Below are 25,804 nucleotides of genomic sequence, written 5' to 3' on the forward strand. Positions count from 1 at the left end.
CATAGCCAATGACTTTCCATTTTTTCTAAGTGAGAATGGTGTTATGCCACTTTTAGCGATATTGCAACAATATCACGGTGGGTTAAGCAATAAACTTCACACATTTGTACCCATGTCGCAAATCGAACTTGTGAACAATGCATGCCCACAGATCTGTTGTAGGAGGATATTTACAACTAAAATAACACAGAATGTTAAAACAGCTATCTAATATGCACAGTCTAACATTAATAACCAGAAACAAGACATGAAGAAAATTTGCATCCGGTTTCCTTCCGGAAACCTTCCAGATACCTTCAAATTTCTTGGTATTTTCCAGATAATCTTTTTATGTGTTTCACACTTAAGTGAACAAAATGCACCCCCCAAATTTTGACATTTGTTTTGGAAGTTTTCTGAAAGGTATCCGGGCCGAATCCAAATTTGGAAGGTAACCGGAAGGTTTCCGTATCCTACACTTTTTTTGCTTTTTTTGCACAACTGGGATGGAGACAAGTTTGGCTTAGTGATGAGTCACGTTTTATGCTTCGCCGTGCGGTAGACGTCGTGTTTACAGGCGTCGCACTGAATGTAATGCACGAAGCTACATAGAGGAAGTGGAGATGGTAGGGTAATAATTATGTGGGCAGGATGAGATTCTTCAGCCTTCTTCGGTCCTTCCCATTATGTATCATATCAATGCCATTTTTTAGCAAGACAACACCCGACCTCACACGACAAGACTGACCACAGGCTTTTTTCGGGAATCACAACATCCAGGTCTTGCCATGGCCCTCCAGATCTCCACATTAAAAAACCCAATCGAACATTTATGGGGTGCACTGGATCAACAACTGCGTTGACGTCAGCAACAACCACAGAACCTCCGACAGCTGGCACAAGCACTAGAGGCAGAGTGAGTGAACATATTCCAGGCAACAAGACAGCATCTGATTGCTATCATGGGACGACGATGCCAGTCAGTTTGAGGCCCAAATGGTGGCCATACAAGATATTTTTAACAGATGACGTTAACCTTAAAAATCTAAAGTCCCATGTGTGCCATATGGAACCTAGGTCAATGACAATGAAGTGTGCCAGATTTGAACAATCAATTACCACCTCTTGATAATTTATATGATACGTAAAATATTCATCAAAAATCACTTTTGCATTGTTGTATTTATGCAGAGCATATTTATTGCAGCTCCCTTCAGATGCTTTGGTTGACTTCCCATTATTTACAGAGGCGTTCGGAAAAGCCTTCGTGTTAAACGTACGAAACTTCATATGCTTCATGGATCTATTTTGGACGTTGCTGGAGTCAAGGTCTATGTTTGTTTGTTGGTATGTTTGTTTGTTGTTTAACGCCAAACAATTTTTCATGAAACTGTAAGAGGAGCTGCAGAGATTTCGGATATGTTCAATGACTATCAAGTGACAAAAAGACTGCATTGTAAAAATCAAGTACTGAAATTGCTCAGCATGTTGATTTGTGTCAGTGTGGAAACCTGTCATGATTGATCTTCAACTGCTTGAAGACTTTTCAAGAACATGTTCATTATCTTGAAGACAGGAACGCGAAGATGGTAGTTCTATATCAAAGCAATCAACTTGCAAGGACACCCCTTGAGAATGACATATGTTAGACAGTCGAATCTAGTGAGGAATCTATCACTGAACTTAATCTTTTTCCGATTTTCTGATGTGTGTGTCAGTAGTCATTGTCCTGGCCTCTTGAAACTTGCTGATAAGGGGAATTGTCACAGCAGTTCTGATACTTGCATGCTGCACGTTTATGGCATTGCAGCTGCGTTTGGGCGAACTGCTCCGTCGCGACGTCACAACATTTCGTTTCGGGAAATCTACAATGTTTACTCGAAAATTAAATGAAATTTTATGATTACTTAAGAAATAAAATTCAATTTCTACCATATAAAAATGATCGGATCCGGTGTCTTCAAATTTATGCATATATAGTTTCTTTTTTTTAAGTGTATATTTATGACTTTCGGCAACGTGCACTTTCCGATTGGCCACGTCAAACAATCCGATTCGTATGCAAAGACAAACAGATCTGCTAGGACAGGAGCACAGTTACTGTTTAGGACAGGACTTAGGACGACACTGACTGTGTGCACGACATGCTCTATTTCTTGACTCAATACACAGCCAATGGCCGCGACGTTATAATAAGGGAACCTCAGTAGCTTCTGAGAAAATGTGTCCCCACTGCAGACACTATGCACCAAGTAAAACAAGTAAAGATTGCTGCAGAGCATCAATTGTTCCCCGCAATGTAATGTTATGTGCAGAGCAAGGAAGTGTAAGCTATGGGAGGAGAGAATTGGTGTTAAGTACAAATTGGTTGTTATTAATGTAGTTACATTTGGAAAGCACAATAAAAGAAACAGTGTCTTTAAATGGTCAGCACAAGGAAAAGCCAGGCACGGAAACTGGGACTGTCAGGCAGAACTTGATATATACCCACTATTCGTACCAATAAAAAAATAATTGATTCCAAGTCCTATATAGATGACACAGGAACAAAATTTAATGTCATTCTAAAATATGCTTCTGTCGCAAATATCAATATTTCTGGTCAAAATGTTGGTTGGGATAAATAAAACAAACTGTTTAAATAGTAAACACAAACATTGTAATGAATCCACTGTAAATAAACCTCAGTTTAAATGTAAAAATTCACGTATTCATTAATGGATTCCCATTCATCAAGCAGCATGTTAAGAACACCCAGTTTGGTCAAGACATCTATAAATATTGAGAAATATCTTGCATATTGTAAAAACAAAGGCCATAGGTCACTTTTCTCAAAACTTCGTTTAAGTAATCACAAACTCAAAATTGAAAATTGGTAGATATACAAAAACACCAACCCATTGAATCAACGTCTCTGTGAAACATGTGATGTCTCAGAAGATGAACAACACTACGCACTGTCTTACATAATACAACCAAGAAGAGAATGACAATTCTCAATCATGATAGAGAATTTGGTACTCTCTGTTAAAAGGAACATGTCTTAATAATTTTACCAACAGTTATCCAGAAACAACTTCCAAGATCTGTTATTATATCAACAATAACAAACAAATTCTTTGTATGTACAACATTACCATATTTTTGCTCAATTCTCATGTTGTTTTTATATCATTCTAATCCCCTTGTTTTGAAATAAAATTGTTATAATGTACCTCCTTTGTGTGTTGAATGTACCGGTGTTTTATATTTGTCGTTTATTGTGCATGTATGTTTTAGTTTGTGATAGTGTAATATTGCCACTGTTTCTTCATGGAATGTTACGCAATACATATCTCATCTAAAACATCTTTGTTGTATGATAGTTTCTTACAGTTGTGTACAGGGGCACGGTTGGCCAAGCCGCCGAAGGCGCTGCAATTTGCTATGCAGAGTTGTATCCCTTGGGCACGCCAGAAACCTATGACGGTGTGTTTGAATCCCGGATCGCCCTGATTTTGTTGTCAGCACAAAACCCTTGCTCGTTTGTTTCACCAAAGTGGTGAACGTCTAAAACCTGCATCACTTCGGACTTTCCCCCCACATCAAGCTGACATGGAATACTATTCAAAATGGCTTTAACCCAACTCACTTACTCACTCTTGTGTACGGTTCCGCTTGGTTAACTGGGTTTGTGTTGTGACTGCTTCAAGTTTAGATTTGAAGTATGTTTAGAAGAATGTTTCTATGTTCAACCCAAACATCGTGAAGATATCATGCAACCGTATAATCTTTTAGGAAAATAATTGCTAACTACAGCCCAACCTATGTATCCAGAAGCAAAAAACGTATACGGGTGTATAGCCTCTGCCGGAAATTAAAAATACTTTCAAAGCAATAAACCATGCAGAGCCGTAAACTGACGCATGAACCGCTATGAATCATACATTACATACAGCGAACTATTTGAAACAATACTGTGCTCAACTATGCACAGCAAGCCCCATACATGTGATTATGAAGACAACTAATTACAAATTTCTCATATCAAACCCGTTGTTTTACATGTGTTGTTCATTGAACAAAGTCATACTTTATAGAAACCTGGTATTTAATCGTGTTGAACAATATGTTGCAATAGCAATGTGTAGTTGAAAGATGGAGTGCGCGTGACAGGTTTGACCTAAATTCCTGCCAAGGACGTTTCTCGATGGCTGCCTGAATAACATACGATACATTGCAAAGGTAGTGCGCAATAGAACTGTTCGGGTAAGGGAGATAATCACTCACTCTCAGTGATACAGCTTGAATAAGATACAATGAACAGCATTGTAAGGTCAGTGAGTGATAAAGGTCTATACTGCGCCAATAGCTAAAGGAGATAATCGCTCAATGCGCAATAGTTTATTCTTACAAAATATAGACCGGTTAACTTTAGCGAAATGAGATATATATTTCCCCTAAACATTTTTAGCTCTTTTAAAAACAAAATAAACAAATTTCATGTGTTATCTGCATTACGAAACTTTCAGAATAGCAAGACGATTTAGAAGTATCTCTTATTGCTGGGAAAGAATAGCATCAACATTTCACGCACATTATTTCTATATTTCGTTTCGGTAACTGCATGGCTTGAAATTTCAATGAAACCAACATGTCGACATACATGCTACAAAATTAACAGTTCCCGTATACGGGGAAGAATAATATGGATTAGGGGCCGTAATGCTGTAAACAAACTTTCATTCATGCAACTTCAGTAGTTAGTTTCCGAGAAAACTTGCCCTCATTTCACACACTTTGCACTAAGTTGAAAGGTGACATAACTCTCCAAAAAATAAATGAGTGGACCACTTTTCGAACTCGGTCTTGACGAGTATCCCTTAGAATAAAATAAAAACTCTCATACATGTAACTTAGTAGTTTCTGAGAAAACTTGTGATGAAGGCACATTGGGCGTTCTGCCCCAGGGACGTTTTGCACCCATTGACCCCAAGCACGGAGGCATGACAATCTAATTGACGGCACGCTAAAGATAGACCAACGGTTTTACATTCAAACATCGGTGTAATTAAAACTATACAACAGTATGTATGAAATTCCTTTAAAATAGAAAGGGTATGATGTAGTTATGCCTGTTATGTTTACAGTTGTTGTAAAGATTAGTAGAATCCTGTTGTTACTACGGTGTTGAACTAGGTCACATAAAAGCCATGTGTCTATAGTGTTTTCATGCTGAGAGAAAACTGCTTGTTTGATATGGTGACTCATCAAGTGGTATGCGGGACGCTGCCCTTTCATCGTTCCACCGTATGTAGTACCCTATACAAGAGTTGTGTAGTGATCCGTTGCAGAGCGTTTAAACAAGCTCAGACATGTCAGGAGCCTTTCAGACGAGTCTATGATGTAGGGGTGATTCATTCATAAAACACACCAGAGGCTCAGTCTAAGTATGTATTGTGACCACACCTATCACCCCTCGCGTGTATGCAATGACAAATGTCATATGTCTGCATGGAAACGATTATCATCTGCACACAATGAACTCATCCTTTTTGTAATCCTTTATAAACTGAAGAGCGGCATGAACATGTCATATTGTTGCCAGCAGCCGAGACGGACGTTGTGTCAATTTAAGCTGTTACACAAGGTAATTGAATGTTATTCAAGCACAAAAACCTTGCTTTCAAAGATATCTATTAAACACTTTTACATGGTTAAATAATGAAAGTGAAATATTGTATGGTTGAGATAACAAAATACGATGCTATCCTTTTGATAAATTACTAGTATAATTCGCAACCGAGACCACAACATCGAACTTAATCTGTATTTATGAAGCAGAAAGTCTGTTGTTAATTTTAAGAACTTCTACAGGTAATTTTTATTTTATTTTGTTTGTAGAATAGAACCGAAACAAAACTTTCTGAACAGTTTGAAGACACTGTCTGAGTTGGAAACTTGGGCCACTGCTAACAATTGTACAGATGATCCAGAAGTCAATCTCAAACGAATTGAATTGTTAACACCAAGAGTGACTGCACATCCTGTATCTACACCAGTGTCGTCCATAGGTAACATTTGTCACATCTGCCAGAAGTCCTTTAAGCAGCGTCAGCATCTGGCTAGACATATTCGTACTGTTCACGGCATTGACATAATCACCTGTGAAGAATGTAAACATACATTCACCAGACGGGATAACTTGGAAAATCACCGCTGTAACCTTAAACGGAAGTCAACACCGACTGGCTCAGAACCGAAACATCTCTGCTTACATCCACTGTCACCTGATAATACTCCAGCGACCCGACTAGCAACCTGTAACAGGTGTGGACATGTCAAGTGTTTACTGCCCGGCAAGCTCTTCTGTCAACAATGCTCGACAAAAGGTAGAGAATGTCTCCATTGTCTGCGACCTCTCCCTGAGCGGTTTTCCAGCCAGCAAGTGAATCAATGTGACAGCTGCGTGAGACGTCGGGAGCGGTACCAGGTCAGGCGCAGCCAGATTGGGGGAGGTCAGAGGTCAGCTCTTGAGGGTAATGTGTCAACCACAGCATTAACCCCAAATGAAGCAAACAGTGTGAACATTCTTCAGTTTATCGCAGATGAACAGACAAACATTACACCATTATTACATGATTTTCTGTTAAAAAAGAAAGGTATGAAATGGTTTCTCACGTTGAAACTCAAATTTATAAAGTACGACGAAAACAATGAAAGCATTTTAGCAGAACCAATTGTCAGAACCATCAACTTTTGGGCCACACAATTTTCTGAAATTGAGCAACAATTAGCAGAGGCTTATCAGAAATTATATACATCCACACAGGAATTTCAGGCTGAAGGGAGTGGGTGGTTACTAGACCATATTGTTCATGTTGAAGTGAACACAGCTGAATATGCACCCTTGGCAGCAAGTTCCTACATTTCTCTGCCTGAGTATCTGGCCAACAAGAAAGCCATTTTTAATATCCAAAATGATGATCAAAAATGTTTCATGTGGTCCATACTCGCTGCCTTACATCCAGTACATAGAAAAAATCATGCAGAAAGAGTTAATAAATATAATGAGTATGAACATGAACTTGACTTGAAAGGCATTGATATACCTGTACCCTTTTCCCAAATTTCAAAATTCGAAAATCGAAATAAAATTTCTGTCAATGTATTTGGTTTTGAGAAGGATGATGGTGTGTTCCCTCTTTACATCAGTTCAAATGGTTTCAAACCAGCAGTAGATTTGTTGCTTTTAAGTCAGGGAGACAATAGACACTTTTGTCTAATTCGCAGTTGTGGTTTTTGTGAAACTTCTGTGTGATTTCAACTTTCGATTTTACTGGTCTCATCAAAGTATCAATATATTGTTCTTTTCATACCAGAGCTTCATTCGTTTGATTAATATCTGAGGGTGATAGTTCATTCAATGATCTGTGAGGTCTGTGGTTATAATCCCGGACGAGGTCTTGTAAAATATCCAAATAATGATACGTTTGTTTGAACGTGAAATATCTGTACATTGTTGTCTTGAGGGTCCGTATCACTCTCTCAGCATAGGACGCCTTTGTTTCATTCTGTGTGACATAGTAAGTGATGCCCTTGTTTCTTAAAAAAGACCTCACTTTCTTATTATCAAATTCTCGCCCTTTGTCTGATCGTATAATTTGTGGCAAAGTAGCATGGGAAAAAATCTTCTTCATGGCCTTAATGACAGCATCTGGTGTTTAAGTGTGAATGAAAGAATACAAAAGATAACACGATGCTTCTTCAGTGGCAAAAAAACGGGCGCAGCTTTATTACATAACAATACAGGCGGAAGTTGCGACAAGCATTGTTACACAGTACACAGCAATGCAGTTACATTGCTTGCGTCCGAGGTTTAGATGGGTACACATCGTGACGCAATGGAGTAACTACCAAATCATGACCAAATGGGCCGGAACATACACATCATGACCAAATGGGCCGGAACATACACATCATGACTAAATGGGCCGGAATATACACATCATGACCAAATGGGCCGGAATAGAGATGACAGTTCAGTTCATTCTCCGTGGCTAAACACAACGTGAGGCATGAGCTGCAGTCCATCCTGTGTCATTACATACACTTTCATCCTCTGTGGTTTGGGTACACTACATGAGGAGCAGTTAGCATGTTGAGGCTGAACTTACTTACAGTTAATGAGAAAAATTGAGTTGCCTGCCACGACCTCCGCCACTGAGCTTGGTTTATAGCAAGCTCATTCCCCTGAGGATTAAGCATAAGAACTGAATACGCGCGACACTAGTTTTGAAATGAATGCCTGGACGAGGACAAACCAGCAAATAACTCAAGACCCCCCTGCAATGAGTCCACGAAAATGTCATTGCCAATGTCCGACAGGTGGACACCATCCTGTCTGAACAAACCCCTGTCTGCTATGTTAATTTCATTGTGCCCGAGAACGCGACCTCCAAGGTCTAGTACACCTTTCCTACCAAATCTATTAAACCTCTTCCTCTTGCGCTCCAAGAGTAGCAAAGTAGCTCATGTGGTATTCCCTGTGTTGCTGCATATGTAGCAGCTCCAATCCTGAATGAGTGTGTGTTGTAGTTTTGTGTGTGAAAGTTGAGGAACTGTAAGGCTTTCCGGAGTACTGCAGAGAACTGATATCTGGTGACGGCTTTACCATTCAAATGGATGAAGAACTGGCCTGGTTGGGTTGAGCGTAAAGACAGATATGCACTTAATGACCTGACTGGGCAAATTGTAGCATCAGACTTAGGTGGAATTATCAGAGTTGTGCCTTTGCCATGTTGATCATTCTTTGAAAAGCAAATCTTAACGTGCACTGTCTGTGCAATGATACCAACATCTGCCAATTTAAGTGTTCTGTCCTGATTTATCTTGGTCACAAACGCTATCTCACCAATCCGTAGGAATGCAAAAAATGCCAAGTTAAACATGGCAGCAAATAAACAAGCTTCATAACCTGACATACAAATAGCCTGGAGGGCACTAGGCAGCCTCTTCAACATGTCAATTGTGATTGGGTGTCTTGCATCAGGTGTCGACACCAGAGCTGCTGTATTTCTGTATCCCTGCATGCAAAGGTTTCAGTAGGGTCAGACCAGCTATTAATTTTGTGATGTCTGCAAAGAGCTGAGAGATGATGAGCTATAGTTGAGCTTGCAAAGGCCTTCCTAGACATACTGGCTATGTAACATAAAATATCATCTACCGGCACAGGCCAAATCATAGGTATTTTATGATTGTGACAAAATTTGTCAAATGACCTTAATGCAGCTGCATAGGTGTGTTGAGTATTGCTCGACACTGATGCTTTAATTAAGGCAAAAGCCTCGGATTTTAGATAAGCCACAGATTCTTGGGTACTGGTGTCGGTTTGGTTCTGGCTTCTGGTTTCACCTGACGAAACTTCTGAAGATCAAAACGAGATAAGGAATCTGCAATGCTGTTTTTAAAACCAGGAATATACTGACCTTTGACTAATAAATTTATGTTGAGACAATGAAGTACAAACTGCCTCACAAACTGCATAGTATTCTTACATTTAGTTGACTGCTTGTTCAGTATGGACACTACTGCTTGGTTATCACTATTTTTTATTAACTTTTTGCCCCTGAGGGCATCAGCCCAAATGTTAACCGCAACATAGACTGGGAAGAATTCCAGCAGCGTGATGTTTCGTGTTAGGCCTAAAGTCCTCCAATGTCCTGGCCATGAACCGTTTGTCCAGCGTCCATGAAAGTACGCTCCAAACCCACATGACTCTCCTGATGCACTGTCTGTGTAGAGGTGTAATGCTTCATTTGTAATCCAGCATTGATCCAGGAATAATGACGTTCCATTATGATTGTCCAGGAATGAAAGCCAAAGCTGAAAATCATCTTTCATATTCCTTGTAACCCTAACCTTATGATGGGGCTTCTTAATACCACAAATTGAATCAATGGATCTCCATAGGAAGGCCCTGCCGATGGGAATGGCCCTACCTATGTAATGTAGTGAACCAATGAGACTCTCTACTTGCTGTTTGGTTGCTTTGGATTTTGACATGACAAACCTGAGTTTATCCTTAGCATCCTGTATTTTGTCTGCTGGTATGGTTAACTCCATCCTTACTGTGTCTAGCTGAAATCCAAGGAAGCTGATTAATGTTGTTGGTGTTACTGTTTTGTGACTGGCTATAGGGATTCCGAGTTCGTCGCAAGTTGCTAATAATGTTGACAGGACTAACTGACATTCAGACTTATCTCTTCCAGATCCTCCGCATAGGTAGTCGTCCAAGTAATGCATCAACTCACCTTGAGAATTTAACTTTGTTTGAACTATCCACTGGATGAAAGTGGAAAAATTTTCAAATATTGAGCAGCTTATACTGCACCCAATTGGTAATGCTTTGTCGACATAATATTTATGTAAGAATTTTATTCCTAGTAAGTGAAAATCATGAGGATGCACCATGCATAACCTGAAAGCACTTTTGATGTCGGCCTTTGCTAAGTATGCCCCTGGACCAAGCTGCTGAATCATCAAAATTGCATCGTCAAAATTGCATCGTCAATGGATGAGTAGGTTACGGAACAAAGGCTGGGGCTGATGAAATCATTTACTGACATACCATCTGGATACGATAAGTGGTGGATGATGCGGTACCCGTCTACTTCCTTCTTTGGAACAATTCCAATAGGAGAGATCCTCAGGTTTAGTAAAGGTGGGTGATGATATGGACCGGCCATTCGGTCTTATTGTACTTCATTGGAAAGTTTCCCAAGTATGATTTGTTCCATATTGGGATCTTGAGCTGATTTTAGGTTATTACAAACTAAACTGGCCTCTCTGGGTCCTGTGTAATGTAAATGAAATCCTTCGGTAGGACTCCAGGTATGCTAATAGCTTATCTACTTTGATAGGTGTGTGGCCCAATGCTTGCACGTTTTGGGAGGTTTCTGTTGCGAAACTGAAATGTATTAACCTCTGGGGTTGGTTGAGTTCCTGTAACTGATTGGTTTAATCGGCACTTTGGGAATGGGTGGCTCCCACCACACTGATAGCAAACATGAGGAAAACGGCAATGTTGTCTGTGACAAAAAAATTCCAGGGTCATTGAAATCCCAGCAAAAACCAACTTTTAAGGTGTTTGCAGTTGGAGATTGTGAAGGCTGCTTGAAAGTGGTGAAACTGCGGTTCACAGGTTGAGGAGTGACATTCATGTATAACATCCACAATTCCGCGTTGATTGTGCCCAATGCCTTGTCTGTGGATCTACTTATGCGCAGCCTAAACTGTTTATCATAATTTTGCCAACCCTGGCTCCTGCTGGCAGCCAATCTAATTGTGTGCAAATATTTAAGCATTTGCTGGTGGCTTTCGGGGAATTTCTCCAGGTATATGCTGACAAATATGATAAAGGCTGTTGTCCACTCTTCCATGGACTGTATGTCCTTCGACTGGCGTGACATTTCCAATTGACCCATTGAGTTTACTCTGATAGTGCTATCCATACTTTGCTCCTTATCCAATCCCTTAATGAGGGTAGCCAGATCTACATATTCCCTATTGTGTATTTTATCCATAATTGGTTGGGGGATGAAGGAACCAACATTGTCAGTTGACAAAGTAACCATTTTGTCACCACTGCATGCAATCCTAGCATTTATAGGCATGTTAAGCGTATCGTTGCCAATGGCAGCAGAAAGAGGTTTGATGCAGTCACGTGCGTCACATGATCGGTTTACGATTACCAACACACTGGTGTAAGGGAGGCAAATCCACTGAACTGTGGTAGGGTGCCTAACCTCCCACTTAAACAAATTTGTTTCATACTGGCTTTCACAAATTAGATTTATTTTTGAGGGCTTCCACCAACAGAAAACGTGTAAATACATTGATAGCTATGAGGAAGTATTTCACACCATCATTTTCCGAGGCTATATTAGATACATCAGCTAAGTCGATATCCCATCGAGCATTGAGGCCTGAAGCCACCACTCTGTTCCGCTTGAACTTGTATCTTAAAGGTCGCTGAAGCGAATAGGCGTCTTGAGAAGCTAGCCACTTCTTGATGTAATGTAAACTAATATCACATTTACCTTCCCTTTTCACAATGTGATATAACTTAGCAGGCCCAGAAAAAGAAGCTGGGTGTTTGGGATTAAAATAAATACGAGATAAATAAACTTTCAAACCATCAGCCGGCATGGTTACATGAGAAATGAAGCCTAAACAATGTAAACAGAGCTTTTATATTTATCAACTACATAGCCATTCATAACTACAGAGACGGGGCTGGGTTTCATTCAATAATAAACGTGCTTGTATGTGTGTATGTTAACACGTGGATACAGAGGACCTCCTTCCTCAACGGTTCAGTGGACAAGGCTGTTATGTAACCTAGTTCATCACAGCATTTGGTTTACACAGATGACAGACGATTGGCTGTATGACCCGATTTCATGCTCTCGACCGGTTTGAATGTACTATATGAGCTATCTTTAGCGTGACGTCATTTAGATTGTCATGACTCCGTGCTTGGGGTCAATGGGTGCAAAACGTCCATGGGGCAGAAGGCCCAATGTGCCTTCATCAAACTTGTCCTCATTTCACGCAGTATGCACAAGGTTGAAACGCACAGAGCAAAGGCCATGAATTTACGACACCAATTTTCGAACTAATTTGGGATCATGACCAGTAACGGCAGTGTGAAAATTTGACTTATAGGTTTTTGAGAAAAGTTGCCCCCTTTGAGAAGAGGACGAACGGGCGCGCTACGTTCCTATATCCAAAGCCCCACTTCGTGGCGGGGAATATTAACATACACAGCAAAAAAAATGCAGTTTCCGGTATCCGGATACCTTCCGGATACCACCGGACACTTACCCAAAACGCGTCCGGGTATCCGGTGGCAGATACCTTGCCGGATACCAGATCCGTGGTATCCGGCATGGACACCTCGCCGGAAAGTATGTCACCTGGAATCTGGGTATCCGGCACCGGATACCTCAATCTGGGTGTCCAAGGATCCGGCACCGGATACCTCATTCTGAGTTTCCAAAAACATGTCACAATTTGGGGGGTGCATTTTGTTCAATTAAGTGTGAAACACCTAAAAATATATTGGAAACTAACCATGAAAATTGAACATTGCTGAAGGTATCCGGCAGGTATCCGGCAGGTATCCGGATGCAATTTTTCGAGATATCTTTCTCCTAGTAAATAATGTTAGCCTGGGCATAGCAGATAGCTGTAGTAATATTCTGTGTTATTTTAGTTGTAAATATCCCCATAAAGTTGAGATCTATGGGCATGTACTTTTGGTGAAAACATTTTTCAAGTTCATATATATTTCATTTTAGATGTTCAGGGTATTAAATGAAAAGCATTCAGTCCTGGTATGATGGTATCCTTACATTTCATCTTCATATTCCCAGTTTGTTCTAGCCTAGAGGTTGAAGCGTTCGATTCACCACATTGGTACATTGCTTGGTGTCACCCATCATGATATTGTTGGAATTTTGCTCATAAAGTGGCATAACACCATACTCACTCTGACAAAATAATGAAAGTCATTGGCTATGTGCTCACTTGGGCCTTTGTTCCTGGTGAGATTAAAAGATTATTTTGGAACTGTATCAGTACTTGTTACATCTTGACAGACGAGTTTCACTGAAGTTTGAAACAGAATATCATTAACCCAAATGGGTGCATAAAAATATCAATGTAATTTTTCTACTGACATGGAACTAAAAAACCCGTTCAGTGAGCTGTATTAATTGTAGGAAAACATTCAGGGCATTAGTATATTTGATATATGTTAGCACCTGTGTTATGAATGATCAATATCATATTTCTTAAAGAAGTAAAACAAAAAATTTGTTCAGAGAAAAAAATCATATTTATTGATTTTATGACATGTCATTGGTTCAGTAACCAGAGGTGTTTGCAAGAACATTCAAAAACAGAAACAGATGCTTCAATGCCATTTTCTAAATAAACAAATTAGTCAAATCTCAGAAGAATTTCAAGGTAGAAGAATATCTAAAGTCAATTATGTTTGTGCAGTAAACCACAAAAGTCATTCAGATTTGTATAGTCAGTCAGTGTACACCACATAAACATAGTCTCACTGCTGTGGTATTAATTCCTTTTGACTTGATTAATGTCATAATAAAACAACCTACAGAATCACACTGATGTGGCATTATTCATTCAGAATCATCACTTTCTGAAGTGAACCTGTTAGTTTTTCTGGGGAGGATTATTCATCATCCGGAGAGTCCTTTGTATGACTTGTCTGATCTGGTGTCATTGTGAAATCCAGGTACCTGAAACAATTTATAACAACTTTAAAAGCTTTTTATTAAAAATATAAGAAACACACATATATTGACAAAGGGTAAAAAGTTGGTTTCTCAATGAGTAAGGTAATGACAATTTATCAAGCAACTGTTAACCAAACCATGTTAACCAATGTAAAAAAGCCATAGCAAACAGTAAATTTTACAGAAAATACAAAATTGTAATTGATCTTCTGAAAACAATTCCTGTAGTGCCATAAGGCTCACCTGAATTTTTCTCAAATGTTTGCATTACATCAAAATATAAGGAAGGGTAAACAAGGCAATGCAAAATTGCATAAAATAGGTTCTTATACATAAAAACAGAACTACCGTATTTGACGTAATAAGCGCCTCGCTCTAATAAGCGCCCACGGGAATATTTGCTAATATATTGGCTAGTGAACAATCCCAATTAGCACCCTTTCCAATTGATCAATGTATACGAGACTTATTTATTTGCGTATAATACATACTCGCGTGTGATATGCACCCTTAAGTATGGGGAATTAAATTATGGAAAAATATATTTGTCGTACATAAACATTTCAGGCTGCTAGCATAAACCACGAAATTTTGAGAGCGCCCTGGGCACTTATTACGTCGAATATGGTATTCATAATTATCAAAACTTTCAATCACACAAGTCATGTAAGTGATCTCAAAATACTATATAATGAGTGAGCAAGTTAGTATAGTTTCACACAGCTTTTAGCAATATTCCAGCATTATATCTGCGGGGACACCAGAAATTGGCTTTTCACACAGTACCCATGTGGGGAACAGAACCCAGTGCTTCGGAGAACGCATTACCCACTAGGCTACCAAATACAAATATCATCTCAAATACAAAAGTAAGTAACATTAGGATTTCATACAACAGATATTTTCGCCAAATATCAAGTCACTATACAACTGATTGAATTACAGATTAGAGGAGCAAATACATTTCAATGTAGCAGCTGAATCAGGCTTAATTTTAATCGTTCCTTGCTTTAGTTGCAATGGGAGCCACATTGAAAATAATTATCTCACTTATTATTGATATTTAATATCTACCATTAATTGGTAGGCCAAAATAGACACTGATACAAAAAATCAACTGAAAAGAACCACCTGAACAATGGACTAAAAACTATGTATATTACATTTAAGGGACCTTAATTCGGCTACTGGCAATAGTATGGGCGGATACAGAGGTGGAGGTGCACACACCCCTTTTTATTTCTGTATAAATTACCACCAAAGACAATAAATAGATCTTAATTGTGCACCCGCCCCCGCCTTTTCAAAAAAGCTGTATCCGCCCATGATTAATAATGAGTAAAATCATTATCATATTTTTATCATTTATCCTATCTTTAATTAAGATTAACAATAACGGGAAAACTGCCAAATATATTGGTCAAGTGTAATCATAATTTAAGTACATGTAGTTCTATTTGGTTTTGGAACTTTTCAAGGGTAATTGTAAATATATGTGTATTCCTATTTGAATACTCATTTGATTGTTATAAAGTTACACAGTATTGCATCTATCGTCTGTTTCTAAATACAGTGGAACCCATCTTTGACTTGTGTGACATAATTGAATCATACCCCAAGTTCATTATGCATTGTTATGCATCTGCACAGAGTGGTCAAAGTCCTTGTCACACACATAGTTTGCTACAAGGCAGAATCCAATAAGTACAGTTGAGACATCAGGTTGTATCCAGACAAACTGATAATCTCAAGTATGGTCTTGGTAGCATCAAGGGATGTAGCTAATCCTAAATAAACATTAAACAAGTGACATAATCTCTTCTACAGAACACATGATCAAAGCCTGCCCCACCTTTGATGTTTATCATCTCGTTACGCTCACAACAGCTCATTAGCAATGTCAACTCATGGTGGATTAGGGATTAACAGGGCAATTAGTGTCAGGTGGGTATAATCACTAGCAATTGTCTGTTAATTACTTAATTGAGTACTGACGGCTTAGTTAGTTTCCAACCATACTGACTGCTATGCTACTTATCAAGTCAGTTTACTGGTAACATGTTTCTGTGGACCAAGGAAATGTATCATGCCAGATACTTAAAAAGTTCTACTCATCAGTTATAAAATAATGACAGATTTGATATGCAATTCTCCCTACAAAGACATTTAACATTTGATATACATAAACTGTCTGTTGAAACTATGATGATGCTAATATACAAACAAAACAACTCATTCATATACTGCACACTCAGCATAAAACTGATTCATGTGAAATGACCTATCCCGCATGTGTGGCACCTGTTATAAAAATACCATTCATTACTTATTTGTGTGTCCAAATTATGCTATTATTAGAAATAATAGGTATTATTATACAGCATGGATATGAAATAAGAAAGCTTTATAGGGAATTGTTGAAAATGATGTACAGGAAAACATTGAAATAAATCAATCAATACGTGCATTTATCTCAGAATCTGGTAGATTTAATCAATATGGACTTCTCCTTCATTATCTACTTATAATCAGATGATTACATTATTGCTCAACTGATAGTTTGCAATAGTATAGAATTAGTATTAATATTAATACTTATTTTGTATTTGAGCATCATTTAGATAAGCCATCGGCTTGATTGCAAATCAAGTTCACTATGAATTTTTGTTTGTTTAAAACACATGTAGTAGAACATATTGCAATAGTTAAGACCTGAAAAGAAGTTATGTGTAGGATCCTCAAAATGGTATCTACAAGAGCAGGTTGTAGAATCATGTTGGTGTTTGTTGTTTAACTCTGCACTCAGCCATATTCCAGCTATATGACGGTGGTCTGTGAATAATCAAGTCTGGACCAGACTATCCAGTGATTGACATCATGAGCATCGATCCACACAATTGGGATACAATGACATGGATCAACCAAGTCATCGAGCCTGATCACCCGATCCATTAAGTTATCTCTTACAACTAGCATAGGTTGATCATGTTGATGGGGACCAACTTCAACCTGGAATCCCCACGTGAGTAAGTATGCGGCTGTTAGCTTTGTTTGATGTTTAACGCCACACTCAGCAATATCGCAGCTATGTGGCAGGAATCAAACCTGGGTCTTCAGCACGAAGAGTGAACGCTTCAACCACTAGACTACCCCACCACCAAAAATTCCCCCATGATAAAGTTGTCATCATGGTTATTGTTCAACTAGTTCAAGTGAAAATGTTCATACCCTCAAAATGTCTTATCTTCCACTTCACGATGATCTCTGATGCAAAACTTCGCTGTCATTAAAGCTGTTCTTGATTCTTCACATCTGGAAAAATATGTTGAGGCTATTAATCATTCTCATAGAGTAAAGGGAGTATATGAAATAAGACAGTGAGTCACATTAGCATACAAATTATCCAGTTAAAGTAAACATATTTCTACATTATATACATAAGCAAATACTAACATATGATAGACAGGCTACTTGTCCTATAAATAGAGGATTCATCACGAGTGTTTTTTAAAATGGGAAATATCAACCGAGTCTTCGTTAATCGGTATTTGACGAGCCTTTGGCGAGGCAAATACCAATTAACGGGACGAGGTTGATATTTCCCATATTAAAAAACACGAGTGATGAATTCTATTTATCATTTTCACATTTTTGCTTCCAAATTAAGGAATAATTGCATTAAACATTAACATCAGCAACTTGTCGAAATCTTACGTATAGATCGTGCGTAGTGATACATGTTTTCCATAGCCATGTAAACCAAAATAAACAATTCGCTGAGAAAAAAAGTTCCTCGAATTATTTTAAACAAAATACTTGAACAGACTTTTGCAGAATAATTGAAACTTTAATAACGGTAACAACAACGATTCTGTGTAATCTGATTATATCTCTGGTGTAACTTCACTTATAATATATAGTTTCAAATCAAACCGCTCGCTCTTCCGGTTATCTAATTTGCATATCTAATTTGCATACTTATGTCATTGGGGTATGACATACATGTTTTTATCATTTAACTTAAGCATTTATCCACGACATAAGCTTATGACATAAAAACATGTATGTCATACCCCAATGACATAAGTATGCAAATTAGATATGCAAATTAGATAACCGGAAAAGCGAGCGGTACTTTTTTTCTCAGCAAATTGTTTATTTTGGTTTACATGGCTATGGAAAACATGTATCACTACGCAATATCTATACGTAAGATTTCGACAAGTTGCTGATGTTAATGTTTAATGCAATTATTCCTTAATTTGGAAGCAAAAATGTGAAAATGATGGGAGTAGTGCACTTTACCGGGCGCACTTTTTCAGATCCAAATAGCGCTGTGGGGGTTCGACCGCGTTTCGCCGGCTCATCGGATTAACGGATTAACGCTTGAAAGGTAAGAATTGGTGGCTAACCCTAACCCTTAAACCCTAACCCTAAGGACCTCCAAGGGGTGTTTGACCCTAAAGACGTGTAAGTTTCCCTAAGGACCTCCAAGGGGTGTTTGACCCTAAAGACGTGTAAGTTTCCCTAAGGACCTCCAAGGGGTGTAAGTTTCCCTAAGGACCCCCAAGGGGTGTTTGACCCTAAAGACGTGTAAGTTTCCCTAAGGACCCCCAAGGGTGGCTAACCCTAACCCTAACCCAACCCTAACCCTAAGGACCCCCAAGGGGTGTTGGACTCTAAAGACGTGTAAGTTTCCCTAAGGACCCCCAAGGGGTGTTGGACCGGCAAGGGGTGTTGGAGTCACTGGAGCGTGAGCCACGGTCACGGTATAGCGAGACACCGGCCGCGCTAAAGCGCGGTAATTGAGCGGATGGTAGAGGCCGGGCTGCGCCCGGTAAACTGCATTGTTGCCAAAATGATAAATAGAATTCATCACTCGTGTTTTTTAATATGGGAAATATCAACCTCGTCCCGTTAATCGGTATTTGCCTCGCCAAAGGCTCGGCAAATACCGATTAACGAAGACTCGGTTGATATTTCCCATATTAAAAAACACTCGTGATGAATCCTCTATTTAATACGTGATCATTGTAATATTCACATATTCCTTACCTTAATGTGTCACTTCAGCTGCCAGCATGACCTCAGCTGCAATCTCAATATTTGGCCAATTTTGACGAAATGACCGATCGTGTTCAGTGTATAAGCTGGGCCTCGACTCTTATATAACTTGGCGCAAGTTGACGACGCGCATAGAGAGCCGGGAACCAGCTTATGTCGTGTTAACTGGTTCCCGGCTCCCTATGCGCGTCGTAAACTTGCGCCAAACAATATTGTGATATTAGAGACGGGGGCCCAGCTTAGTGTTAACCCGGAACAAGCCATTTTACCCATATTCTCCTGCGGTCGAGGGCGCCATTTTAGAACATGGATGTAAACAAACCTCGTGTATCGATATACACTGTGATGCTTGATTACGATAAGCTTACCTCGTGTATCGATACATTGTTCTCATTCACCTCCACCACGGAAATGCCGGCCGAAGTTCCTCTGAGCCATCCACAACGCGGAAGTCAACAGTATTTGGAAGGGCGATTGGCAGCAAATGCGGATGCTAGGTACGTAGCAGGTCTTCGTGACATTATGATTTCTATGTAGAGATCTTATGGAACGGATTGATTTAGATATTTATCCGACAAGGATTTGCATAAGGGGCGTAATGGATTTGTGGTCAAAACAAGATGATCCAAATTAGATCCGCTTTTTATAGATAATGAAGAAAAGTACAAAGATCTAGGAACGATTATTAACTCTAAACTTTCGTGGGATGCTAATACAGACTATAATTTACAATAATGGCCACCAAAGACTTTTTTTTTTACGCTTAAGATATTTTAATAATTACACTGTTATGTCCTTGTTGTGTATAAGCTTCATAACTTAATAATTCAATATTTCATGGAATGACTCTGACCTTGGGGAGGATATTTTTTGCAACAAGTGATTCCCTATGTAAAGTGTATGTTGAATGACCCTGGCTTTGTTGTCAAATAATTGTTTGACAGTTGTTAAATATGGGGTTATGTTTTATCTCTGAATGTTTGGGATGAAATATTTTAATAAGGGCAGTTCTAAGTTGGAATCTCAACTGGGGTCTTCTCAATTGAATTCAATGTACAGTATGTACAGTTTGGACATTTCTGTAATGTGAATGCTACTTTTGTTTGCAGAATGTCTGGATGAATGAATGAGTCAGTCATCGGCACAGTATTAATGGAAAAAGAGAAGCAATGAGGAACAAGAGAAGAGTAGCAGTGAGTGGTAAATATTTGAAATTATTCTGTTTGGCTCATCATGTTCATGTAGCTATTCAGGGGTTGAAAAATACCATTGCCCGACGCCCGTGCCAAGTAAGGTTTAGATGTCGGGCGTGTAATATACGTTTTCTAGCATGCCCGTGGACAAGTAGAGCACACAAAATGAACTGGGTCAAGTTTCACGCGAATGTAATCATGTGATCATGTTACGGTATTTGATTGGCTAATATTTTGTTAGTGTCCCAGACTGACAATGTAATTTGCATACAGCTACGCCAGTCAATCAATGGGATTAATACATTTCGATGTCAGGCAGGTCAACAACGAGAACCAGGCTTGTTTCATTGTTAACACTTCCATATATGGCACAAGTTTCTTGGAAATGGAATTTCTTGGAAATTGTAACGCGAGGTTGAAACATTTTCCGACTTTAGATGCTTCGTTAGGCCGAGCTTTGATGAAATATAATTTTGTCGAACTACAACAAACGGAACTTTTAACGAGTGAAAGTATGGCATTTATTTAATATGTGTTTCTTTTCGTTGTCAACTAAAGTTCATTCGAGGCGCTGACCGTGGTTGCTGTAAATAACAGCGAGTTGTGCGATCTATCGACCCCTTTACGCACGATTTCGGCAAAATTGATCTAAACTGTATTGAATGAAATTTTAAATAAAATTAATAAAGTATGCTACAAACATATGTCAAGGTACAATCGTGTTTTTTTTATAACCAGATAGTAATAATAGGATTTAATTGCGGAATTTGTTGATTGGTATTTCCGGTGTTGCGTACAGGTGGTAATGATTTTGCGATGGGGAAATGACATCGTGTCAGTGACTTGAGTTTACTAAAAGTGTATATAAGTTTTGGGAACCATGTGTTACCGCACACCATAACCGAGTTAGCGCTATATTGAAGAGTGCAATAGCGAGGGATCACTGTAAGTAAATCTGTTGTTTCAAATGAGTAAGCTAGTAAAGGACAGAGTAGCCTCCCTTTGCCTCATTAGCACCCAGAGGGGTATCTGCAATAACAATTTATATTGCCAGTACCGCACATGGCCGATCATGTCTCAGCGGTCTATTTTAAGTTTCTTTGGCGGTGGGGACGAACTTAAAAGGAAGGCAGAGGGAAATTCCGAAAGTTGTATGTCGGCAAAGAATAAAAAGTATGACGAATGTAAACGAAAACGAACATTCATCGCTGGGTGGAAAAGACCAGTTTCCTTGGGTTGCGTATGATGACACAGCGAAAGTCATGAAGTGCACCATTTGTTCCAAGTACCCAAACATACACGCTTGCAATCGTAAGAGAACGTTTATTGATGGATGTTCAAATTTCATAATTTTATTCTCAGTTCTGCAGCAGTAACATTTTACTGAATTTATTAGCTTGATTTTGGGCTAGTACATTTTAAAATAGGGCAAGTGAGAATGTTGGTCATACTTGCCCTTGGTCAAGTAACATTTTTAATAATTTTTCAACCCCTGCTATTCTTCAGTTTGCTTGTTCTTTATCACCTGTTGGCATGGATGGCCTAATTATCAAAGGCACCACAACTTGCTGTGCATAGTTGCATCTCTTGGGCTTGACACAAACCGATGGTCGTGGGTTTGAATCGAGGGTAGCATCATACACTTGCTTGTGGGTTTCATCAAAGTGGTAAACATGTAAGACCTGCATCACTTCGGGCTTTCTTCCCACATCAAGCTTACATGCCGTGATATAACTGGAATACTGTTCAAAGAGGCGTTAAACCCAATTCACGCATTTAACGCCACATCCAGCAATAGTTCAGCTAAATGACAAGGATTATAAATAATCAAATCTCAAATCTCAACTAGACAAACCAGTGATTAATGTTATGAGCTCGATCCAGACGCACCGATGATGACTGTTATGGACAACATCCCACGTTATTGGGTACGATTACGAGCGATCAATGAGCCCACTTGCTACCTCATCTATTACTTTGGCTTGTATGGCAGGCATAGGTTGCTAGGAACATTTTTAAGAGATGTCAGTTAATGATTGTTTCAACTCATCAGCATGGAACAATATATATCTCAATTGTTTGGAATATAACAAAACTCAAAGATGATAAATTAAGTGAATTTGCTGCCTTTTATCTGTAAGTACATGTTGCAACAATTCTTTTCTATTGCTACAATCTTTATACATAATTCTGCAGAAACTGAAGTCCAGCTTGAGATACCCGGATGACAGGTTGACAGTCTGGAAGGACCCTTCCAGATTTCCGAAGTGATTGGCAGACAGCGATGAGGAGAGTCCTGTTATTTCAATGGGGGCCTACCAAGAAGTTATATGCTAATTGACACTGGGACACACTCACAAAGGCTGGTCTGGCTAATGTGAGAAGACCAACCACTGCCAAGTCGGAGTGGGATCCTTCAAGGATGTTGAAGAAATTATTGTCTTTGGCCATGTTGTAATCACTTGAAGGAATGATGTTTGCGACTACTTGTCTATAAATGTGGACCCAAACACCAAATATAATGTTCACAGTTCTACTAACACAATGCAACAGGGACAGAGCCCATCTGGCCTCCCCTCATCCTGGTTCCTGTTTTTCCATGGCAATATAGAAGGAAAAGGATGTTTGAGGGCAAGTAACTCTGAACTGGTGAGCATGGTCTGCTGATGCTTTCAAGCGAACAGTTATCCTGCTCTGTTATGAGTATTGAAGAATAGGAGGAAATTGCATACTGCATCAGGAACCATCATGTGAACACTGTTCAATGTGTGATATAGGCATATAAATAAAAGAAATTGATAATTTGTTTGTTGTTTATGTTTCATTAGCCAGCTGTGTAAATGGGGATTTTCCAATATTTTGCCTCAGTTTGATAGCCACAGTTATTGTATGAAACCATGCATTGCTTGGACATCTTTGGAATAACACATTGATCTGCTATGTCAAAGGTCAATGTCATAGCCAGACAAAAAATTTGTTAATGGCCAAACTCTTCCTTAGGGCAGGGATAGAAGTTGGCAAAAGGTCATACACTTACTTTTTATCCCCCCAGCATATAATGCGGGGGGATATAGCGATCAGCCAGTCTGTCTGTCCGTCCGTAATCATTTTCTTTTCCGGGGCAGGATTCCCAAACCTTTCAGTGTATTTGATCGAAACTTGGCAAATCTATCAGGCACATACTGAAGTGGTGCCTTTTGATATTTTTGGATTTTTCTAATTTTTATTTTTTTAAATTTTTATGGAATGAAGTTTGACATACTCAATTGGGGATGGGGTTCGTTTCTGGAGCAGAATTCGAAAACCATTCAATGTATTTGATCGAAACTTGGCATTCATATGGATGCGACCATGGTTGATCTTTTGTGGGTAAACAATGTATGCTTCTTAAAGAACTTTAAACTGTTGACTCATTACATACAGAATTGCACATTTACTAGTGGTTACTTTACAGACAGCTGCCGGAGGGATATGTCATCTTTCTGATGACTCTTGTTCTCTAATGTGCCTTTTCCTGCAGAAATCTAAATAACTCTTATACATATAGTTGTATATCATTGTCATATGTTTGTCAATATTACACTGAATGAAGCACTTTACAGTTGTTTTTGAAATAGTCGCAGCTGATATTGAAGGTCAAATTAGCTTTCAATGTCTTTCAGTAAAAATGTTCACAGTAACTGAGGAACAGCTCTCTGTAGTGTGATGAAATCTGGTAGATGTCACCCTCAGAGTGAGGCATATTGTGTTACAAACTTAAATGAAGCTGGTATGCTCGTAACAAGTACTTGTACCTTTACAAATAATCATATTATCATCTCACTAGGACCAAAGGCCCAAGTGAGCACACAGTCGATGAGTTTATACTTTCACTCAGAACAATCTGGAAGTCTGAACATGAAATTTAAGGATATCATCATACATGTATTAGAACACATGTTTGTTCATTAAACAGCTTAACATCTAAAGAGAATTATAGATGAAATTGAAAAAATTGTCTTCTCCAAAACTACATGCCCATAGATCTCAACTTTAAGGGGATATTTACAACTAAAATGACACAGAATATTACTACAGCTATCTGATATGCCCAGGCTAACATTGTTTACCAGAAATAAGGCATCTCGAAAAATTGCATCCGGATACCTTCAGCAATGTTCAATTTTCTTGGTTAGTTTCCAATATAAATTTAGGTGTTTCACACTTAATTGAACAAAATGCACCCCCCAAATTGTGACATGTTTTTGGAAACTCAGAATGAGGTATCCGGTGCTGGATCATTGGTATCCAGTGCCGGATACCCGGATTCCAGGAGGCATACTTTCAGGTGAGGTGTCCATGCCGGATACCATGGATCTGTTATCCGGCAAGGTATCTGCCACCGGATACCTGGACGCGTTTTGGGTAAGTGTCTGGAGGTATCCGGCAGGTATCCGGATACCGGAAACTGCATTTTTTTTGCTGTGATAACCTTTGACAAAATGCTTTGGGGTTGAATTTCCTTTTACAATTTGGTAAAATGAGAAACAGACACGAAATGCCATCACCACTGTTCTTAAGATATCGTGAATAATACGTATAAAAATATTTGTTCTCACAAAAAGCCCAATTAAATTTGTTTTGGTACGAATAATATATAAGTTAACATTAGTATGACGATAAGAGACACAACGGGCAATACAACCATGCACACACTGAAATGCCAAACAGTGTAAACGTGTCATCCACGACTTTAACATTTGAACGTCATGTTACCATTCCATACAAATACTAGTATATACAACCAATATTAAAATGTTACCTTCTTTCCGTATTGTTCCTGTAATTCCGAAATGTGTCTATCACACACAGTGGTCTCTGATATAACTATTACGCAGTTGTTTCCTTATGAGGAAACTAGTTTCAGCTCGAACCGGTTTATTTAATCAATAAATAGTCACATATTGTTCATTTGGTTCAAGGCCGATTTACCTCACCTGAGCGAGGAGATCGATGATTACTATGTATCATATAGTTATAAGCAGATGTGCTCGTCCCAGCCAGAGTATTATATGCTTTTAACCCTTTCGGGGCCCCTTCGGAGCCCGTCGATACCCCTTTTAGATCAACTCAAAGCAATGAGATCGGCCACTGCATTAATGATTTGATCACAAAGGTTTATTAAGTATATTATGAACGAAATGTCCGTGACATGTCATTGTGTTTCCTGTAATATTATTACAACATATATAGGTACATGTATTCTCCAAATCGATAAAC

General features: G+C 38.9%; 1 protein-coding gene and 1 long non-coding RNA gene across 3 annotated transcripts in view; one reads left to right on the forward strand and one right to left on the reverse strand.

Moving 5' to 3' along the window:
* Nucleotides 1-25,452, reverse strand: part of LOC124119223 (protein mono-ADP-ribosyltransferase PARP14-like) — a 183,508-nt gene extending 158,056 nt beyond the window's left edge. The window contains exon 1 of one of the 2 annotated variants that reach the window (XM_048387072.1): nucleotides 25,347-25,446. The gene's annotated coding sequence lies outside the window, so the exon portion shown is untranslated. Of the gene's footprint in view, nucleotides 1-25,346 lie in introns of both variants that reach the window. The other variant, XM_048387073.1, reaches the window with a different exon arrangement.
* On the forward strand, nucleotides 19,694-22,999 carry LOC124119229. The gene is made up of 3 exons (XR_006858599.1): nucleotides 19,694-19,849; nucleotides 20,462-20,552; nucleotides 22,742-22,999. It is a non-coding gene; the product is annotated as an uncharacterized LOC124119229 (long non-coding RNA).
* Nucleotides 25,453-25,804: the final 352 nt, after the last annotated feature.

This window comes from Haliotis rufescens, unplaced genomic scaffold (genome assembly GCF_023055435.1).
Source record: "Haliotis rufescens isolate VD_foot unplaced genomic scaffold, xgHalRufe1.0.p SCAF_64, whole genome shotgun sequence".
Classification (NCBI taxonomy): Eukaryota; Metazoa; Mollusca; class Gastropoda; order Lepetellida; family Haliotidae; genus Haliotis; species Haliotis rufescens.